Here is a 16,044-nt window from a genome sequence, read left to right as displayed (position 1 = left end):
ATCTTCTTAAGGAGCCCTAAAAATCTAATTTAGTGGGTCACTCTAACAATAACTACAATCAAAAGAAGACCCACTATACTCCTAAACCCAAAACAGTTATGAAATGGGTTCCTAAGGTTACCTGCTAGGTTGCCCACACTGCTTTCAAAGCTACAAGCCATTCAAAGTGGTACCTAGACAGTGGATATTCAAGGCATATGACTGCTGATAAAGGTTTATTCACCGATCTCAAAGACATGACTAATGGTTCACTGACATTCGGCGATGGCAGTAATTGCAAGATTATTGGCCAAGGTACGGTTCAACTTTATAACCTCCTTTTATTTAAAAATGTTTTATACGTTGAAGGGTTAAAACACAATTTATTAAGCATATCTCAAATATGCGATAACAATCATAGTGTAAGATTTTCTAACCAAGGTTGTGAAATTCTAAATAATAAGGGTTCAATAATATTAACTGGTTGCAGAACTTCTGAAAACTGCTATATTGTTAGTGAATCCAGCTCATCTAGTCAAATGTGTTACATGGTCCATACCGATGAGACTGATTTGTGGCACAAACGTCTTGGACATGTACAGTACCATAATTTATATAGACTGAGCAAAAGAGAACTAATAAGAGGTCTACTTAAATTACAAAAGATAGACAAAATATGTGGTGAATGCCAAATAGGCAAGCAATCAAGGAGCTCTCATAAGAAGGTGAACTCCAATGCCACATCAAAACCACTTGAGCTTCTCCATATGGATCTTATAGGACCTACCAGGACGGAAATTCGAGGTGGCAAAAAATACATTTTGGTAATAGTGGACGATTTTACCAAATTCACTTGGGTAGCTTTCTTAAAAGATAAGTCAGAAACCTTTGATGAAATAAAAAGAGTTTTCAAACGGATTCGAACGGAAAAATGTTCTCAAGTCTGTAAGATCCATAGTGATCTTGGATCTGAATTTAAGAATAGCAGTTTTGAGAAATTTTGTAGCGATCAAGGAATATCGCATGAATTCTCTTTGCTCAAAACTCCTCAACAAAATGGAATTGTAGAAAGGAAAAATAGAGTGCTTCAAGAAATGGCTAATGTAATGTTGAATAGTATAAAGCTATCTAAAAATCTTTGGGCTGAAGCTATAAATACTGCCTGTTATATAAATAACCGGGTTTATATGAGTAAATCTAATAATAAAATGGTTTATGAAATGTGGTTTGATAAGAAGCCTATTGTCAAATACTTTCGAATTTTTGGCAGTAAGTGATATATTCTACGTGACCGTGAAAATCTGGGAAAGTTTGATACTAAAAGTGATGAAGGGATCTTTTTAGGATATTCTTTAAACAGTCGCGCATATCGAGTACTGAACGAAAGGACCAGTGTTATTCAAGAATCTATAAATGTGGTCATAGACAATCACTCGAATACACCTGCCCCAAGTTCAGATAATGATGAAGTTCTTTTAATTGACAAACTAGATACTTCATCAAATTAAACTGATTCTGAATTAAGCACTGTTAAAGATCATCCAACCACTCAGATTCTTGGAAACCTTCTCATTGGTGTGCGTACTCATAGACAACTTGAAGACATATGGAATTACGTATGTTTCACATCCCAGATAGAACCGGCTAACGTAAAAGAAGCTCTTACTGACGAAAACTGAATAGTTGCGATGCAAGAAAAGCTTAACCAATTTGTGAGAAATGATGTTTGGTACCTTGTTCCTAGACCTAAAGATAAACATATTATTGGTACTAAGTGGATTTTCAAAAATAAGTTTGATGAACTTGGTAATATAATTCGAAACAAGGCTAGACTGGTTGTACAAGGGTACGCTCAAATTGAAGGAATTGATTATGATAAAACCTTTACCCTAGTAGCTCGTCTTGAATCAATTAAACTATTCATATCCATTGCTTGTTTTAAAAAATTTAAAATTTATCAAATGGATGTAAAAAGTGCCTTCTTAAATGGCGATCTGCATGAAGAAGTGTATGTTGAACAACCAACGGGTTTTGAAGACCCTAAGAGTGTTGATCATGTCTATAGCCTAAAAAAGGCTCTCTATGGTTTAAAACAAGCTCCCAGGGCATGGTATGAAAAGTTGACTAAGATTTTAGTAAGTCATAACTTTCAAATGAGAAGTGTTGATAAAACTTTGTTTGTTAAGAAACATAACGATGATTTCTTAATGGTTCAAATCTATGTTGATGACATTATTTATGGATTTACCTGTTCTAACATGACTATTGAGTTTGCAGATTTAGTGAAATCTAAGTTCGAAATGAGCATGGTTGGGGAATTGAGCTATTTCCTTGGGTTGTAAGTAAAACAACAACTTAATGGTATTTTTATTTCTCAAACCAAATATGCTCTGAACTTAATCAAAAAGTTCGGATTTGAGAATGGTAAAAATTTTGATACTCCTATGAGTACAACCTTAAGACTCTCAAAAGACTCTACATGTTAAAATGTTGATCCTAAGTTATATCGTAGTATGATTGGCAGTTTACTTTATTTAACTGCTAGTAGACCAAATATTGCTTTAAGTGTTGGTATTTGCGCTGGATATCAGTCTAATCCTAAAGAGTCTCATTTAACTGCTGTTAAGCGGATTCTGCGATATGTCGCAAGTTCAGTTAATTTGGGTCTCTGGTATCCATATGATACTAGTGTTCAGTTGGCAGGGTACACTGATGCTGATTGGGCTGGAAATATCGACGATAGGAAATTAACCAGTGGTGGTTGTTTTTATATCAAAAATTGTTTAGTTTCTTGGTTTAGCAAGAAACAAAGTTCTATATCACTCTCTACGGCTGAGGCTGAATACATCACAGCTGAAAATGCTTGTACTCAGCTTGTTTGGATGAAACGTATGTTAAGTGATTATGGAATTACACGGGATTCAATGGTTCTATATTGTAATAATTCCAGTGCTATAAATATTTAAAAAATCCAATCCAGCATTCACGTACCAAGCACATTGATATTAGGTATCATTATATTCGTGAATTAGTGGAAAAAAAAATAATCTCTTTAGAATACATTCCGACCGAGACTCAACTTGCTGACATTTTCACTAAACCGCTCAACAAAAGTAGGTTTAATAAATTAAAATTTGAACTTGGCATGTGCATTCAAAATTGATTATTCATGCATATATGTATCATAGTGTATATATATTTGATAATTTATTTAGTTAAATTTCAAATTCTTATAAAAAATACATATTTTTATTGATACTCGACCAGTCGTGGGTGTACTCGACTGGTCCTGGTACGACCGGTCGAGGACAGCTCAAGACTGGTTGTGGAGCGTGCTGTCCTCTTTTATTTAGGGAAAATCTTCATCTTCCTCATTTCTATCTTGCTCTCCAACAAGCCGTGGCACGACTAGTCGAACCCTAAGTGTGATTTGTCAAGGTTAGTGCATTTTATCAGTCTTGCTTGTATATTTATGGTCCATTTGCTTCAATCTCATCATTAGAGTGCTTGATTTCTGATTTTGAGAAAACCCATTTCTCATCTTTTGCATCTCCTTAGTTCTTTGAATTTCTTGTTGCCAATGGATGCTAGAGGGAAAAAGAAAATAGCCCGTGGTCCATCTTCTTTTAAATCTACTCCAATAACTCGGCGCCATCTTTGGTCACCCGAAAATGATCCCTCATATGTATGAGATTTGTGTTTGTGCAAGGTTATTGTTGAAAGAGCTGTTGATCTTAACCACATTGCTCCTTTTGGTATCATTCCACTCCTCCAATCTGTAGGATGGGAGAACATCTTACATTGGGGTGGGCCTGCATACCAATCTATTGCTCAGTCCATGTTCGCATGTATCTCTGATTTTTCTGCTGAGAATTTAACATTTAAAATAGACGCTAGAGAAGGCTCTTTTGATGTAGATTGTTATCTAATATCTGGCCTTATGGTAATACTTGTTAATGATGAGGGTATTCCTATTCATATTCTAACTGAAAAATCCTCAGAATTAGAAAAACGAATGCTCACCAGAGCATCATGTAATATGAATGTGCAATGGACTCATAAAGGGAATGTGCTCCCCTCAAAATACTTGTTACCCAGATACAGAGTCCTTCATAGAATCTTTACTTCAAATCTGTATTCCCGTTCTAGTAATAAAACAGAACTTACTTCCTTTATGGTTCGTGTTTTGCACTCTGTCATCTCTGGTACTAAAGTTTGTCTTCCATCTTTAATATGTCATTCCATCATTCAGTTTCATCTCCATCCAGGTCATAGTGATATTCCATTTGTCTTATGACTGTTTTAGCTTCTCATATGTTAGCTGCTATGCCTGTTGGAGAGGCTCTCATCCATCATCTTTTTTTAACAACTCAAATATAAACAATATGAAATTGGAATTGGCTCCTGGCCAAGTGGATGTTGTTGGTGATGGAGCTGAAGCTGGGAATGAAGAAGAAGCTGATGATCTTCCTCCTGATGACATAAACATGGATGATATTTTTGATGAAATTGAGTCTGATTCTGCTAATGATCCTGATTATGAACCATCTGAGTTTAATGTGCATCCGCGTGCACTTGATGAGAAGGTAGAGAATATGAATGTTGCCCATGATTTGCGATTTAAATATATGCACAAGTATCTTAGGCGCTTAAACAAGGGCCTTCATCAACTTGATCCTACCATATCTGCTCCTTCCTCAGAATCTGATTGAGTGATTTACTCTTTGGTCTGTAATAACTTTAAGTTTATTTTTGTTGGGTTGTAAACTTTATTTGGTTTGCTGACTGTAGCTTGCTGACTTTGTTTAAACTAGTTCATGTATGTGGACTTTAATTTGCTTATATCTTGACTCCTTGATTACTCCTGTTTATTATCCTTTTCCATTTTTCTTCTTCCTTTGTCATATTGTGACAAAAAGGGGGAGAATTTATATGGTTTTGCATATGAATTAATATGTTGATGGAATATGGACTGTGGTAGAGTAGCATTTTTTTTGGATATATGTGTGCTACTCAGGGGGAGTAAGTAAGAAGGTGTTCTGCCTACTTCATCTTGATGTGTGATGACAACTGGTGCATGATTCTTTAACCAGGCTGTAACTAGTTTTTTCTTTTATAACCTGTGCATATTTTTTTGTATTCATATTAGTTATATTATTGTTGAGTGTTTTGTCACAAATTTGACAAAGAGGGAGATTGTAAGTACTATGGTTTCATGCTCCTTTAGTTGTTAAATTTTGTGGTGCCAAAACCTCAATCTATGTCTCGTGTAGTTCATTGTTATAAATGTTCAAGACATTGCATCATTGCTCTAAGCACTTTACTTCAAGTCAAGAACGAAGAACTACTTCAAGAAATGCAAGTACAAGCTACTATAGTAGAATGCAAGTACAAGCTACAATAGTAGAAGTGATCTTGTTCAAGATTTAAGTCAGTGTACAACACAAGATGAATTGTTATTCAAGCTATAGAAGATCTCATGTTTAATGCTACATCAAGTTCAAAGATCTCAAGCTTCACAATCTTCAAAGGTCATCTATCATCTGAAGATATGAAATCTCGATGTTCATACCTCACTTTCAATGTATGATTGATCTTAGATTGTCCTTAGGGTAGGTCATTTTGAATACATAATTCAATTGAATCATTTTACATGGAATTAGACTGTTTTAAGACTAATCCCGAACCTTGTTTGACTAGTCCTAGCACTGCCTCGACCAGTCCTAAGTTGGTTGCAATTTTTCAGAATTTTCTGTTCGTCCATGACCAGTCCTGGACTCTGTTCGACCAGTCGTGTGAACAGTGTCGACTCGTCCTACGACCAGTCCTGGTTCTACGACTCAAACTACAGCAACCAATCTTTGAGTCCTACGACCAGTCGTAGGTATGTTACGACCAGTCGTAGAGGGCCTACGACTAGTCGTAGACACCCTACGACCAGTCGTAGAATGGTTTTATCCGATCGCGCTCAAAAATTTAAAAATCTGTTTCTCCTACGACCAGTCGTAGTGTCCTCAGGACCAGTCATAGTCGAGTTTCTGCAACTATAAATAGAGCATGAATTTCAGAGATTAATAACTCAATTCAAGTAAAATCAAGGGATCACTCTGAGATAAGTTTGTGTTCATTTTAAGCTACTTTGTGCATAATTTATATTCTCTTTTGTTAGCTTTATTAATTTGATTTTGTTTCTACATTCCAATCTTAATTGAAAAGAGGAATTGTGATATTCCTTCTTCTTGGAATCAAAATCAAATATAGCTAGCCCAACTGGTTTAATTTAAAATCAATTAGAACCTAAAACTATTTTAAAGTGAGTAGTGGACTTTGAACTTCTACATTCGATCTTCTACTCCGATTGGTTCTTCCGGGCTACAACAAAAGGAGAAATTCAAGTATTTTGCATTTATGTAAATTTCCATTTTGGTTTTATTTGAGATTAAGCTAGAAAAATCTCATTGTGTTGGTTATCTGAGGAGAGCCAGAAAACTCAGAAGTGAGGGTTTTTGAATTGTGTAAGCCCTTTTCTAAAAAGACACAATTGTGAAGGTTTTGGGTGAACCTGTGAAAACCTATGTTGATAGTGAACGCTAATATCCCCTATGTGAGGATATTAGGAGCGGAGTAGCAATCTGTGTGGCTGTTTTTTAATAGTTGGTGTACACACAGGCGAACCACTATAACTCTTTGTGTTTTGTGGATGTGCGATTTATATTTTCTATCTTTGATCATTCAGATTTGTGGGATGTATATGTGAATGTGAATGTTGTAATATTTACATTTCAAGCATTGTGGGGAATGTTATAATAGTTTAGAATTTATTTATTGCTATTTCATTTGTTTCCTTTCTATTTGAGTTTTTGATATTCAATTTGTTCTAGAAATAAGGTTGTCTTGCCATAAACCTTTGGTTTTTATGGTGTAGGTTGTCCTTAGAACAACATTGATATCAATCTCTCTTTTCGAGGTTGCTTTACATTCCAATATAGTGATTTATTAATAGTACTATCTTTTATTCATTTATATTCCGCTGTTATTGTTTAAATTTGGCATTGTCCTATTCACCCCCCCTCTAGGACATATAGCTTGGCCATTTCATAACGTACTCCCTGAGATGGCCGCTACGGATGAGTGCTTCGATCTCTTGTTTAAGATCAATGCAATCACTCATGTTGTGTCCGTGATTCTGATGAAAGTACCAATACTTGTTCTTACTTCTATTTCTGGGATTAAACTTCATCTTATTCGGCCAATTAAGGAGATGCTTATCTTGGATCTCCATCATAACTTGTTCGGGGGTTTTGATGAGGGGAGTATAAGTTTTAAACTTACTGTCGGGGCACTTATTCGAGTGTCGATTGTCCCGCGATTGGTCGTCCTTCCTTTTTCTGCTCGTATGGCCGAGCTTGGTTTTGCCTTTGCCTACTACTCCTTGGTCGGAGGGGCTTTGTTCTGGATGACCTCTCATAGGATTCGAGATTCCTTAACATTGGCGTACTTCTGGGACCTGTTCAGTAGTTTGACCATCATTGTAGGAGGATTTTTATCCAGCGAGAAGAAGAATTGCTTATCTCACAATCCGGTAATGATGACATTGAGGGCGAGCTCTTCCGAGTGCTTACGAACCTGTAATGCTTCCAGATTAAAGCGCTTGATGTAGTCTTTTAGGAGCTCGCCTTCTTTCTGGATGATTTGAAGTACGTGGGCAGGTGCTTTGAGCCTCTTTCCTCCAATGAAGTTCATGACGAAAGCCTAACTGAGTTGAGAGAATGAACTGATGGAGCTCGGCTTCAATTACTTGAACCACAGTCAGGTAGCTCTAGCCAGAGTTAGGGAAAAGGCTCGCCACATGATCGCATCAAAGGCGTCATAGAGTTCCATGTAGACTCTGAAAGACTCCATGTGCTCCGACGGGTCGATATTCCCTGAGAAGAGAGTGATCTGGGGCAACCGAAACCTGTCCGGCAGTCGCACGTGCATGATGTTGGCAGTAAATGGGGGGCTAGATTCCTCCGCCATGGCCTGAGTTAGTGCATTTGTTCGGTAGGCTTGTTGTATGTCCTCAATCTGATCTTGCAAGTTCTTTAGTTTGGCTTCCTAGGGCTCTCCACTTTCTGCAGTAGTTTTGACTGGGGCTTTATCGCGCTTCTTCCGATCTAGCTCATGACATAGGTCGGAAGCAGGCAAAGTTGTAGTTTTCGAAACGTGGGACGGGACTGGTCTGGCCGAGCTATTTTGCTGGCCCTTTTAAGAAGGTGGTCAGCTTCTGGGAGAGGTTTCTCGCGTGAAGGAAGGTTGAAGAGGATTGTTGCCCGCTTGCTCATCGGCTCTCTGCACATGTTGGGGTTGCAGTTGCTCCAACATCTGCCTCATGTAGCCCATGTTCTCTCTGAGCATTCCGACCTCTTTTTCGAGGGAGTTCAACCGATCTCCCTTTACATGGGATCACTGACCCTGTCTCTCGGAACTGGAATTCACCTGATGTTGTGAGGATGAACCTTGATGATTTTTCAGTTGCTAAGGTTGTTTCAGGGGCGGCGGTGTATGCTCAGGTGCGACTAGAGCTACAACTAGGGAGGCTCGAGTTCTTTTCTTCCCTCTCGCTATTGTAATATGTGAAGCTTATCTGGTAAAGTAGGAACGACGTAAGACGTTGTTCCCACAGAAGACGTTAAACTATTGATGCAGTTTTTCAAGAGACCTTCCCTGGTTGACCCTTCAAAACTTGCACAAATGGAAACAAGAGATAATGGAGACCTTGGCTTGTACAGGGGACCCTCCGATGCCTAAGTCAGGACTTTGGGGTCTTTTGTAGGGTAGGATCTCTTTAGGAAAAGAGTCACCAGTCGAGTATAAGAATTTTGAATGCGTACCTTACATTAGCCGGAGATACCTCTATTTATAGGGGAGGGAAGACGATGCTGTAAGGAGTCTTCCTTGATACGCTTAAGACGAATCCGTTCAGAGATTTGTTTGGGATCTTTGCGAGATTATCGTCTTCTGAGGTTCTCGGGATTTGATCTGATCCTCTGAAGATCTTGGAAGAGATCTTCGGGTCGTTGGAAAGATTCTCAGACTATTGGTCCAGGGATAGATCATATAGATCATGTCGAGCTTTCCGTTGAATCGACAACTGTTGTGTCAGAGACAGTTTCGTGCTATTGTTGAGCTCTGGTCGAGCTATGGCTGACCTATAGGTTAGGTTGGCAATTGGCCATTTTAGTGGACTTATAGTTGTATCCTCTTTGAGTGTCCTTATAGTCACATCTGTCACGCCCCAAACTCGGAAACCAGGCTCACAAAATTCCTAATCGCCGAATCTGGCACCGACAGCCTCCGTAGTACCCCATTCTTGGCTTCCAGCACTCATACGCTAGATTTCAATCCTGGGATCCCACAAGGAGGATTTTTCAGCGTACGTTTATCTCGTAAGAAGCATAACCACAAGTTTACCCAAATCACAATGGCAAGAAGCATAACCACAAGTTTACCCAAATCACAAAGGCAACAACATCATCACATATCCACTAATATAAATAGTTGAATACAGTGTAGAAAGGGAAATACATATATCGATAATCAAGCTCCAGAAGACAGCTGCACGCTCCAAGATCAACGTTGCTATGACCTAACCCGACCTGCACGCATCTATCGTGCATAAGCTTATAGAAAGCTTAGAAGGTGGTGTAAGTGTGTGCGATGCACGTGTCAAGCATATAGATATCAGAGTAAGCTAAAATACTGAAAATCCATAAATCATACAATATCAGAGTAATGCGGAAATATATTGGTAAGTCCATAAATACCATCAACCTTATCCAGGCTATACGATGCAAAAACATAATAAGCTAATATCATATATTGAGGAAGAAATGTAGATTAGCTATGCAAATATCATATACTGATGATGCAATGCAATATACAAATTCTGACAAGTACACGAATACCGTCAGTCGTATCTAGGCCATGCATCAAACCTGCACGTATTGCGTGATCATGTGGGCCAACTCCGTCTCACAAGGAGTCCCATAAACATTTCAGCCCAATGACATATACTTTAATCAATCATCCTTTACAACATGCATACAAATGATAGGGTCCACAGAAGGATGTCGGATCTAGTCCAAATATCAAGATAAACTCTAAACAGTGGATACACCAAAACCTGATATTGCATATCCTTTCGTCTACGACAAGGGGTGATATAGATTGCTTTGCCGAAGCTCACTGATTTAAAACGCATCACGACAGTTAAGGAATGAATCCAACTTATAACCACCGTAACATTAGACGATGCTTTCAATGTGGGACAAAGTTCTATCTTCACTGTGTGCACAGTAGCCTGCCAATCACTGGTAGCTCGCACAGGCTCTCAGGCCCCGCCCACATCAGTGTCCGCCCACTTGTGCCCGCCCACGTGTGCAATAGTGACGGAGTGTCACAATATCCCCCATCTAGGGCAGAGCTAAGTCTAAGTACAATAAGTGGGCTTCCTTACCCTCTCTATCGCATAATAAACTGGAATTCCTTATGGGGCCTAATATATACACAAGGTGGGCTCCACGGTGTAGGTTTCAAGATGTTATGCTGTCATATACTTATAATTGCTATCGATAACCGACACTGATAATCGGCCTCGACATTCGGCATCGATAATCGGCCTCGACATTCGGCCTAACAAAGGGCCTAAGGGAATGTCACAATGTGGACATTTAACCATCATTGCCCATCAATGTGGACATTTAACCAACATTGCTCCCAAGGAATGGCCCTTATAGAGCCAAACATATAGTGAGGCCTATAGCCTCACATACAACATAATGAGCTTCACATATCACAATGGGCAGCATCACATAGGCCTCATATACATCGCAGTGGGCCTCTCACATGGGCTTAATATACATCACAATGGGCCTCATCACATGAGCTAAATATACATCATATCGGGTCTCAAATACATCTCGATAAGCCACATACAATCTCAATGCATCTCATACAATCATAATGGGCCCCACATATCACATTGGGCCTTATACAAGGGCCTCATATACATCGAATTGGGCCACATCTCATGGGCCTCGAATATATCACAACGGGCCTCTCATGCAGGCTCAATATACATCACATCAAGGTGGGACCCATACACTATATATTTTCATTTTATTATATCTACACCATATATATATTTTTAGAGATTATTATAGAGCATTACCCAAAAAATGAATCGTATCGAAAGATCATCTGGACCATACCACAAATAGCAATGGAGACAATGATTTCCACTGTTTAAACCTCAGAGGGCCACCATAACATTTATTTTCAATCCAATCTGTTCATAAGGTCACAAAGACCTGAATTAAGAGGAAAAACAAATTTCATACTGATCCAAAACCTCTGTGCTCCCAAAAGGGTTTCAATGGTAGGCGTTCACTCCTCCATTGTTTTCTGCAGTGTGGTCCACCTGATATATCTATCTTAATTTTAATCTCAAGCTTTAAGACGAGCTCACCAATTGGATGGACGGTTTGGATGTAACACATACATCTTGGCGTGGGTCCCATCGTCCAGCCACATGGATGGTGTGGATAAGACCCATACATTATGGTGTGGTCCACCCTCCAGACATCTAGACGGTGTGGATCATCACATACATCAGGGTTGTGGCCCACGGTCTAGCTGGAACTCATCCAGCAGTTAAACAGCTGGTTTGAGGTACTCCAGCCATTCTGCATCCACCGTTCATGGATTGGACGGTGTTGATGAAACACATAATCATAAGGTGGGCCCCACACGCTGCCATGGTGGGGTCCACGGAATTTGCTAACGTCAATGCATAACTATATAATTGGTGTGTGGAAAACCAGCCAATCCGATTCCAAATGGGTGGGTCCCACGTGGGGCCCACCACCTATACATATATGTGTATATATATATATCATATATATATATATATATATTATATTATTATATATTTTATTTATTTATTTATTTATTTTTTAAGGATCATGCCAGCGTCCAGGCCCTGGATGGCTTGGACAGCGTGCACGGGTGGACGGCTAGAAATATATCCATCTGGTGGGTCCACACGTGTGGCCCACTAGCATCTGGATCGTTCATGCATCAGGTGGGTCCACGTCAGCATGGCCCACAGCTTTTGAATAAGCTGATATTTGTGCTTTCTTTCATCCGGGCTTGTCCAGACAGACGGGCAACAATCCCGTTTGCTGGACAGTCCTACAAGGTGAGTCCAACATATGGACAACATAGATATAATACATCATGGTGGGCCACATACACACACATCATCACAGGTGGGCCATCATACATCATCACCATAAAAAGGAAAAGAGAGAGAGAGAGAGAGAGAGAGAGAGAGAGAGAGAGAGAGAGAGAGAAATGTGTGATGGAGGGACCCCGCCACTATGGGCCCCTCTAGGATTTACAACATATACATCAAAGTGGGTCCCATCATAAGTGGGCCCTAAATCAAAATCTAGAGTTACGAACACCCACCATTGGACCTACTTGGTGCTATGGAATGCCAAACTCCTTGGCTCTCTTTTTTATGGAGGATGATGAGAATTGAAGGGTTGGAGGGTGAGGATCTTGGGTTAGGAAGTGGGCTACACATAAAGGTCTCCTTGCTCTCCTTATAACTTGGACATCCACTCTTCTTGCTTGCTTGGGAGTGAAGAGAGAAATGAGAGAGAGAGAGAGAGAGAGAGAGAGAGAGAGAGAGTAATTCTAAGGGAGAGGGATGGGTGTGATGGGTGAGTGATGGGTGTGTACTTGACTTAAGAGTTGACTTTGGTTGAGAAAGGGATGGGTGAGAAATGGATGTGTGCTTGACTTGTACATTGATTGATTGATAAGATGAGTTGTAGAGATTCTCTCAGGATTGCAAATACGCGGCGTTTCTTTGAGATAAACACAGGCCCACATCTCCTGGCCTGGGTATCGCATCGGTGCGCAAGTTGCGGCTATGACGCGGTCACAAGGGTACAAGTCTCGGGCAGAGCCGACTCAAATTGACAGGATGCAACTCAGAGTCGCGCATAAATGCTATCTACACGTCGCAGGTCACCGGAATTCGACCGGGAGGACCGCAGGAGTCTATGGAACGGTACGGTCTAGGATACGGGTCTTACAACATCGACCTCCTGAAAGGTCAGCCTGTTTTTGGACATAGATGCCCCTTAGGGCCTGAAACTCAAAGGGTCCATGCTGGTAAGTAGAGTTGGTCCATTCCATAAGTCGACCTAGCGACTTAACTATTTTTTCACTCAACACTTTCTAAACAAATAAACACTTTAATTAGACTTTTATCTAGCACTATAAAAGCTTAGTTTTTTTTTAAAAAAATAAATCATTAAGCTTTTATTTATAGAGATGCCAAATGCCCCTAGCAAAGTTGACCACCCTAACGTGACACAATGTCACTAAGTTTTCTTTGATTCAACTCTAATCACAGTTAGTCAAGCAAAATTGGAGAGCCTTGCCTAACCCATCTTTCCAAGATGTGTACACTAGAAAGGTCAACTCAGAGCAAACCATGGGCAAACTCGTTGGTCCAATGTTCACATGCCAAATCCAAGCTGCTCATTAGGTGGGCTTATATACATACATATATATATATATACATATATATATATATATATATATATATATATATATATATACATACATATATATATATATATATATATGTATGTATGTATGTATGTATGTATGTATGTATGTATGTATGTAGTGTGTGTGTGTGTGTGTGTGTGTGTGTGTGGGGAAATGGTTCTATTCGGACAACCTCATGGGAACTTCCCATGAGTTGAGCTGTGTGGGTTCCACCATGATGCATGTAGAACATCTACCCCATTAGTCAGATGCAGCATTCCATGGTGGGCCTTAGGCTCAAAAATGAAGTCAATCCATTACTTGTGTGGGCCACACCACATACAAAAGTTGAGAGGGGTTACCCTCCCATTAAAACATTCATAATCATTTGTTGGGCCCATCGAGATGTGGTTTACAAATCCAGCCCATCCATTATGTGTGTCCCACTTGGATGAGGGGTCAGACCAAGTTTCAGATTCATCCAAATTTTAGGTGAGCCCCACCAAGTGCTTTTATATGTTTTAGGCATGTCTTCACGTGATTTTAGATGGTATGGCCTACATGAGTTTCGTATACTACTGATTTTTGGGATATCCCATAATTTAAAGGGGACCCATTATATATATATATATATATATATATATATATATATATATATATATATATATATATATATATATATATATATATGGAAATGGTTCTATGCGGATGAGCTCATGGGAACTTCCCATGAGGTCGAGCTGTGTGGGCCCACCGTGATGCGTGTCAAACATCTACCCCATCAGTCAGATGCACCATTCCATGGTGGGCCTAGGGCTTAAAAATCAAGTCAATCCATGACTTGTGTGAGCCACACCACATACAAAAGTTGAGAGGGGTTACTCTCCATTAAAACATTCATAATCATTTGTTGGGCCCACTGAGAACTAGTTCACAAATCCAGCCCATCCATTATGTGTGTCCCACTTGGATGAGGGGTCATACCAAGTTTCAGACACATCCAAATTTTAGGTGGGCCCCCCCAAGTGTTTTTATATGTTTTAGCCATGTCTTCACATGATTTTAGATGGTATGGTCCACCTGAGTTCCGTATACAGCTGATTTTTGGGATATCACTTAATTTAAAGGGGACCCATCAAATGCACAGTGTTGATGTTTGACATACTCCTTATATATCTTTTATATTGAAAATATAAGAGCTCCAACATAGAGCAAAGAGAGCTTGGAATCCACACACACACACACACACACATAGAGAGAGAGAGAGAGAGAGAGAGAGAGAGAGAGAGAGAGAGAGAGAGAGAGAAATGCTCACACAGCTAGTTGGACATTTCATTTTTGTCCAACTAGTTGATTAATTCAAGGACTAATTAATGCTATTTAATACCAAGACAGAAAATTTATTCTAGGAGGAAAAATACCCCGTGGTGGTGGCCCCACTATAGAGTTAAAGTGAAATCCACCCCAACCATCAGGTGAGTCACCCTATATTAGAACCATGGATTAAAAAATCAGCCTAATCTATGGTTCAAGTGGACCACATGATTGAAAACAATGTACAAGAAAAACTCACCCTCCAAACTATTTTCATTGGTTTGGCCCACATGAATCACATATGCCCCTGATTTTTTGACATTATGCCTAGATTTTTCGTGTCATCTCAACGGTTGGAGTGGATTTCACATGCTTGTCATGTTTAGCTTGGTAAAAATCAAGGGTGGACGTCTCTCCCAATGTTTCCATTGTTGTGGCTGAATTGAATCAAAGGTTAGCATGATTTTTTTGGCTCTAGGCCCATAATGGGATTACGCATCTAATGTTGGAATGAATCTTACTTACACATCATGGTGGGCTTGTAAAACTAGGAGGGTGATTGTCCGCGCTGTAGCACCACTCGATTATAGAGATGAATACCACCAGGGATGAGTGATTTCAAGTCACAAAGGTTGGTCATTCAGATGGACCTGATATGGTGTTAATTTGAAATACACTTCCACCATCAAGTGAATCACCCAATGTTAGATCAAGGGACTTAAAATCAGTCCCAACATGATTTACACGTTTTATCCATGCCATCCATACATATTTTCAAATCATTTTAGGGTATTATCCCAAAAATGAGGGAGATCCAACGCTCAAGTGGACCACACCACAAGAAAAAGTGGAGATTGAAGGCCTACCTTCAAAAACTTCTTGGGTTTCATAGAAGTTTTGGATCAAGCTAATATTTGTATTTTCCCTTATTCATCCAGGTCTTTATGACTTTATGAATAGGTTGGATGGCAAATAAACATTATGGAGGACCCTAGGAAGGTGTCAACGCCAAGCAGCATTGTTCCCACTTTTTCTTTTGGTGGGGTTCACTTGAGCTTTGGATCAGCCTCAGTTTTAGGGCCATGCATTCAAGTAATATGAGAAAATGGATGGATGGTGTGGATAAAACAAATACATCAT

The sequence above is a fragment of the Magnolia sinica genome, chromosome 19 (genome assembly GCF_029962835.1).
Source record: "Magnolia sinica isolate HGM2019 chromosome 19, MsV1, whole genome shotgun sequence".
Lineage (NCBI taxonomy): Eukaryota > Viridiplantae > Streptophyta > Magnoliopsida > Magnoliales > Magnoliaceae > Magnolia > Magnolia sinica.
Note: the sequence above shows the minus strand (reverse complement) of the source record.